The following is a 7,697-nucleotide window of genomic DNA, read 5'->3' as shown; positions in this document are numbered from 1 at the left end:
GAGGATACAAATAACCATATTTTTGGTAACTGCTACTTGAAGATGTGTGTGTGAGCGGTGTGTGTGCCTTTTTGGGTGGGGGGGGGGGTCTTGACTTGGGCTCCTCATGGTAGTGCATTCTACACCGACCAAGATAAGGACGTGGTAAAAAATGTTGAAAGTTCAAAATTATAAGAAAGATTGGGTGGGTCGTTTAAATCACTTGGTGAGCTATATGGGGATTCAGGTAATATTTTGCATTTTTTTCTTATGGTACAATGGTAGGAATAGGAATGCAATATTTTAAGAACCAAGTGGTTCAAAAATCCTTACTGTATTTATAATTTTTTTTTCTTTCTGAAATTCAGTCGCTTTGTTAGAATTGTTTCTTGATAAAATCCAACATATGCTATAGAAAAGAAAAGTATCATATCACAATTTCCAAAAGCTATTACTTACAAAATAAAAATAATCTAAAAACTAAAAGTTACAATATTAAACAATACAGTTAAATACACCCATCTCCTACCGATGTATGTGGTTATTTGCACCATTTTCTAGGATGATAAAGAACTCTAAACAACGGAATACCTGAAACTCAAAACATATAAGTTGGGTATAGATAGTAATCGGGTATGCCATTACTTTTAAAAACTTTCATGAGCATGTGGATGGGTATGAAATTTGTTGATATTCTCGTTTACTCGATAACATATGCATGTTTACCCTATTAGATACCCGACACGATTTTTTTTTCTTTTTGTATAAATATACACGGTATATAATATATCTTATTATATTCTTCCTTCCAACCAACTCAATTTATAATATATGCGCTACAGCTGTGGATGTCACTGCTTGAGCAGTGGCGTGGTTGTGACTTAAGCAGGTGGGAGGTGCATTGCCACTGCTCCTGCAGTGATTCAGCTGCCCCTTATGTGTTTCCGATATTGCTGAACGAGCTAATTGTGACTAAGCACGCAAGTTGTTGCTGATCATATGTTGCGAGCAACCGCTCATTTCATTATTATTTCAACTGATGTCATGAATGAAAATGTTAGTTTCAGGTGCAGTTGGCCACCTACATCTATTTATGTAGTCGAATTGTGTTTATTATAATACTAAAGTTGTATTTTGGTTTCTTAATTGTATGATTTTATGATGGCTACATTTTTTATTTGATGCTTGCTTAGCTAAAAACGCATAGATTCTTTAAAAAAAATCAACATCGAGTGAAAATGCACACATTCTTTAAAAAATCAGCATCGATAGAAGAACTCTTTGGCGTCAAATTTTTAAAGAGATTGTGATTCCTTGTTTGCTTGTTCCACCACCATTGCTTAATCTTTTTCCTCAATATGTAAACACCATTAACTAAGTGATACCTCATATATAAGTGATACCTTAGATATGTGAGTCATGCCTGACAATACATGCTGCTTATACTGTTGTATCATGAAATACATATAAGTTCACTAACGGAGACTAGACGTTTGTTTAAAGAGACTCGATTTCAAAACGAATTTATACATTGGTGTTTGGTTTTTACTTTTTATAACTTTGTATTAATATTTTCCTTTATACACATGTGAATATAAATATAATGTTCAGTCTGGTATTATTTAAGATTTTCTACGTGTGCATATAGTTTGTTAATTGTTGCAATCAGGGGCACATTTGAAGACATCTCTTGTTGAGTACCTTATTTGGAATCATTTTATATATATGTAACGTACGTAAAGTTTCATCACTTGTAACTCGTTTTGTTTTGTATATATACCATTTGTACTACCTATCTTCTACCAATGACAAAAGTAATGTAATTATTAATTAAAATTGTATATAAAAAGAACCTATATAATAATATATAAAATCTAGCTAGTAAATATTAAACTTCATCTTGAAGGTGATGGGCACATGATCACATAAAGGCACATGATCACATGAATATCTTTGAATTAAAAATCTTTTGGAACTAGCTATTTTATCTAGCATATTTACCAAATCGAACAACTGCACATGTACGTGTCTCGGTCCAACCCACGATTGATTCTAAAATATGCTTATTTAATAATTGATTGATTAGTAGCGGTATACTTAGGCTATGCAACCAAAAATGATTTTAAAAGCAATATTAATATAAAATATCATACCTACATTAATTATATGTGTTTTCTTATTTAGTTATATTCTTAAATATACTTTAAAAGTAAATTTACTTCATTAACTAGGATAATGACACTTGCTATAAAATAGTAGCAGGCGGGTATGAGGGTGTGTCATGCTTAAGTGGAAGGCGAAAGAAGTAAGAAGAAATAAATATGGAAGAAGATAAGCGAGAGGGGAAACTGGAGTGATGACGCTGATATGACTTTTCGAGATGAGCAGAAACACTGCCCCACCCTCTTTGATTTGGTGTAGAATTGAGGAATTTGCCGTGCCATCCTGTCCCTAGTTCACTCCGACCATCCTTTTGACAGTTAGTGGCGTTCTATGTTTATAAAAAGAACAAGTTACGTGTTTGGATTTTAAACTTTTAGTATTTAATTTTTTAGTTAGATCAAATTTTGTTAATTTTGTATATTTTATATAGGGCAAAGTTAACATACAAATTAAATTAACGTACTAACTGTGAAAATCAAGTAGTGTAGTTATATTAATTTACAAGTAGTGTAATTATGTAATTACATCGTAATGTAATTACACTATACTATAATTACTCTATGTTATATATAATTACAGTACTTGATTCTCACATTAGACATTAATTTAATTTGTATTTGATTCAAACCCTTTTATATATTATATTTTTCTGTATTATCTATAATTCACAGACTATCAACTTTTTCTACGAGGAATCCTAAAATTAAAATTTTGTTTTACATTGTTTAATCTCACAATGCATTAAAACAAACATGGGCGAAACCTGGAGAGGGTCTATTGACCCTCTGGCCGACTAAATTTCATATATTGACCTGGTTATTTCAGGAGAACTTTTTAAATAGTTTTACCCTCTACGATGGGTCGTCATGTTATATAGGATAGACAAACTAAAGTAAAAAGGATATAAAAACTGCAAGAAAGTATTGAAATATTAATCATTATTATTTAAACTTTAAACCTATCTATGCCTAAAATCAAGGGTGACGAATGAAATAATAATTATCAGCATTTGGCATTTGTAACATAACATCTTGGTGATTCGCAAATTGTTGTTGATGGTGCATTGTTTTTTGCATTTTCTGCCTTCTTAACTTAAGCACCTTTCGATGGGAGTTGGAGTGTTTGGTGAGAACAAATGTGGGGCTCGCAGCCGGTCTGTACTCAGGCACGAGCCGGCCCGATTTGTATCGCACCCCACAAGCATTGCACAGGGTTCGTGGACCCATGGGTCCGGTGCACCATTGAGGTGTTTTGCTAGTAGCACAATGAAAACATTTTTGCCCTTCTTCATTCTTTGAATTAGAGACAATATCAATAGGTTTAGAATTTGATGACATGTTTGAAACGGGTTCGGTCACGTTGGGATACATGATTGGAACCCGAGAGGCCCAGTTGTGCGAAGTGGCTCATGAACGTTTGGTCCTGGCCTTGCCCGGGATTGTCATGTCATAGTTAAATATCGAGTTGTTGGTTCGGTTGATAGTTGACATAGGTTTGATTAATCGGTGTGTTTCGGGCTTGTGTTCGGGTCGGGCTTTGATTCCTGATAATAATTCAAGCTTTTGTACATCTTCATTGGAGAAAGATTCTTCAACAAAATTCGATAGCCACTCGAATTCAGCTAAATCATCGTACTGTTAACACACATATTGCAAGTTAATTCAAATTAATTGCTCATTTATAACAAAATATCCAAAAGATGAAAATATTTAATATTTTGTTGAATTTATAACTTTAAAATCAAATGAATGAAAATCATTAATCATAAATATTGGATACTCTTAAATTTCACTATGTTTTGTGGTTCCCTGACCGCTAGGATGAACTCGGTACCTTACCAGTACCGAAAATACTTATCTCAAAAATCACAAATTCTTGGTACCGGTACCGAAATATTCGGTTCGGTACCGGTATTGAAGGTTAAAATTCGGGAAATACCGGTACTGAACCGATCCCGAAATTCAAAACTTTGGTACCGATTCGAAACTCAAAACTAGGATGAGCTTGGTACCGTAGGTACCGGTCCCGAAAATACCGATCCCGAAAATCACAAATTCTTGATACCGGTACCAAAATATACGGTTTGGTACCGATATTGAAGGTTAAAATTCGGGAAACACCGGTGCTGTACCTATCCCGAAACTCAAAACTTTGGTACCGATTTCGGTACCGGTACCGAATTTGCTCATCCGTAGGCTACTAACCACATATACACTTAAATATTGTATTTTATAATGTGTGTGTGTATATATATATATTGTGTATAAAAGAATAAAGATAATTAAGTAGCGAGAAAATACAATGGTTCTTAATTTCTTATATTTTACACTAGATTCGATCTCGTGTTCTACACGGGTGGAAATTATAATAAAAATAAAAATTATTATATGTAATACGTAAATTCAGTTATGTCATATAATAAGTTTTATTTATGACTTTTATTTTATATTCATTTAAATCAAATTGTAACTTAAAGTATTAAAATTGAAACACATTTACATAAAAAAATTAAATGATTTGTCCATGATTTTCACCATTTAATAATTTTATGAGATTTCAGTTATTGTATTGATTTATATAGTCGAAAGTTTGTTATTGAATTAAATGATTATAAAATAAAAGTAATGGAAAATTTTATATTGAATTATAAAAGGTTAAAGTTAGTCTTTCTAAATTTATATGAATAAGTTAATATAATTTTAGAATGGCAACTAAAAGAAAATATTGGATAAGGGATTTTATGCATTTAATAAATTGTTATACATTTTAATGAATTTAATGAATGTTAATTAGGTGGAAAATCTATTTAAGGGAACTGTGTATGTGTAATCCAATGTGGACACTCTATAATGGTAACATGTGGAATCATCTTGCTTGAATAGTATAGTTAGATTAGATTAGATAGTTAGATTCAAAAATATAATGGTATGTATAAGTTTATTATATGGCTTAGCATAACACTATTATAAGTTTATTATGCCCTTCTCTTTGCTATTGGCATAACAACGTTACCAAAAAAATCATCTTATCATGACAAATGTACAAATAACTTAAATAATATTGACTCTAGAGTAATTATTGTTACGACTAGAGTTTTTGAACTCGGATCATTATTTCTACTTCAAAACTGTAGCGTAACAATCTGTATGTATATATACATACATTAATTATAAGTTAATTAAGCAAGTAAACATAACTAATGAATTACCGGGGTGCATAGGTTAGTGAACTGATTATCAACAAAGCTCTGACAACCGTGGTCTCCGACCAGGTTTTGGTGTTTGGAGAGTGGTGTTTGTCCGACGTAAATCGTTGGTTATAGTTATTAGCATGGGAGTAGAAGTCCATTGTGTGTGTGTGTGTGTGAAAAATGAGAGAATTTAGTATTATTTGAAGAGGGGTAGAGTAGAGTATGGCCTAGGGATGGTTGTGATATTATTGTTTGACCGGTTTAATATGGTCTAGAATCTTGGTTAAGGTGGTGACTTAGGTTTTGGTTTACCTGATTCCACGGTTAAGTCAAATACTTTTATTTTGGTTTTAACGTGGGAAAATATTTAATCACTTGTGTTTAAAATTTTAAAAGTAATACTCCGTTTAAAATATATGTGATCATTTCAAGGTTGGGATTTTAATAGTTTGATAGTTTAAGGTTTAAACTGAATCTAAAGTGTGCACCGAAACAAATGTTTTAACATTTATGATTTATCACTCTTTTTAGTTATATAATGATATAGTAGGGTTATAACTCTATAATATCGACATACTTGTATTCATTCTCTCTCAATCTCTCAAAAGAAAGAAACCGTGGACGGAGGGAGTGATCGATCTAATAGTGTTTGTTGAAATCTAATGATGTCTTTTAAATTAAAAACGACATTTACAAAATTGTCCCGCCATCTATCTTATCCATTAAATTTAAGTTCTAATGGCTTAAACCACTATATCATTATATAACTAAAAAGAGTGATAAATCATACATGTTTAAACATTTGTTTTGGAGTACACTTTAGATTCAATTTAAACCTTAAACTATCAAACTATTAAAATCCAACCTTGAAATGATCACATATGTTTTAAACGGTGTATTACTTAAAAAAAAAAGTAATAAGAAACCGTTACTAACGGTTTGAGTTACAATTTAACCTAAAAACGGCGAACCGAACCGTGAACACCCCTAATATTAAAACCGTAAAAACAACATAAAAATATTTTTCTATAGAACTATGTATAAAGTTGAACGAGTTGAACGATTTTTTTTTAATATAATGTAATTTTGTTTCTTTTTATTAGGAATCGTAAATTTCAATTTGGATGTCAGAGAAAAAATACGTCGGACCAAAGATCACGTGACGTGTGTCAGGTGAGCATGTGAGTATTTTTGCCCGTGTAAAAAGCCAAAGCTGACGGTGGAACGGTGCCACGTTGTGGTCAAAGATTGGGTTTGCTTAATCATAAATCATCCTTAAACTTTGGTCGTAGATGTTTTCTTTGTTACGTTTTGGTTTTCAATTATCAACCTTGAACGTGAAACCATGTGTCTTACCCTGTCACGTGACTTGGGGTACATTGGCGGCAACTCACGTGGGAGTTTAATAATAATATTAAGTTTGTTATGTGTTATTGTTATTAGAATTTAGAAGTTTAGAACCATAGTCTTTTTAACATAAAGGTAACAAATTAGAACCATGTTTGTTTTCATTGTATAGCTTTTCTTTTAACATACAGTATGTTGATTCAGCAATAAGCCGTTAAACCTACCAATAATTAACAGTGGCAAAGCTTGGACTAAGACATCGGAGGGGAGGGGGGGACTCAAAATGTATACAAAAATTCACAAATGATGGGGGGTCGGACACAAATTTTTGGCCGAAAACGCCTAAATTTACACTACGCATAAAAAATTTCGAACGAAAACAAGTAACTTTACACTACTACACGAAAAAACCGGGGGGGGGGGGGGTCCCCCGGCCTCAATAAAGCTTCGCCAATGATGATCAATACCCGAGTTCAAACCCTAAGACACAGTTTCAACCGTCTGTTATTAGCTTGACTTTCCAGGTATTTGAACCCAAAACTTCCCTAGGTGACAAGAAGAAACCCCCAAGTAAAAAGTAAAAATCCCATGACCACTAGACAGTTATATACACCAATATATTTGACAAAGTTACATACCATATTTTTAATTATTTGAAACTTGGACTTCATCAATAATATGATATCCAATAAAATTATGCCTAAATCAAAGTTGCTTTCAATTTGTATCTTGAATTAGTGTGTATACCTTGAATAGACCAGCAAAGAGGTGGTGACTTGCAATTAACATTTGAGCCATGACTCCCCAAGTGTTTAATCGAATTGTTGTTCAAATGTTCACATTCATGTTTCATATGCACATGTAAAAACAGGTATGCACACTTATTAAGAGTTAATGTTCACATTGTTGTTCAGTTTATTATCTACTTAAATAACATCAGAAAGTGCACAGGTTAATATCATCAACTTGTTTCTCCCGCTATGTCACTCAACTTGATTGAATGTATAACCATCATAGT

At 32.5% G+C, this 7,697-nt stretch overlaps 1 pseudogene; it reads right to left on the bottom strand.

The window, feature by feature from the left end:
- Window positions 1–3,116: 3,116 nt before the first annotated feature.
- Window positions 3,117–7,477, bottom strand: LOC143574922 (GATA transcription factor 12 pseudogene; annotated as a pseudogene).
- Between the last annotated feature and the right edge of the window lie 220 nt (window positions 7,478–7,697).

This window comes from Bidens hawaiensis, unplaced genomic scaffold, assembly GCF_021521415.1.
Source record: "Bidens hawaiensis isolate Kalapana, Puna unplaced genomic scaffold, B.hawaiensis_p1.1 tig00001412_1, whole genome shotgun sequence".
NCBI classification, from domain to species: domain Eukaryota; kingdom Viridiplantae; phylum Streptophyta; class Magnoliopsida; order Asterales; family Asteraceae; genus Bidens; species Bidens hawaiensis.
Note: the sequence above shows the minus strand (reverse complement) of the source record. Positions and strands in the feature narration are given on the sequence as shown.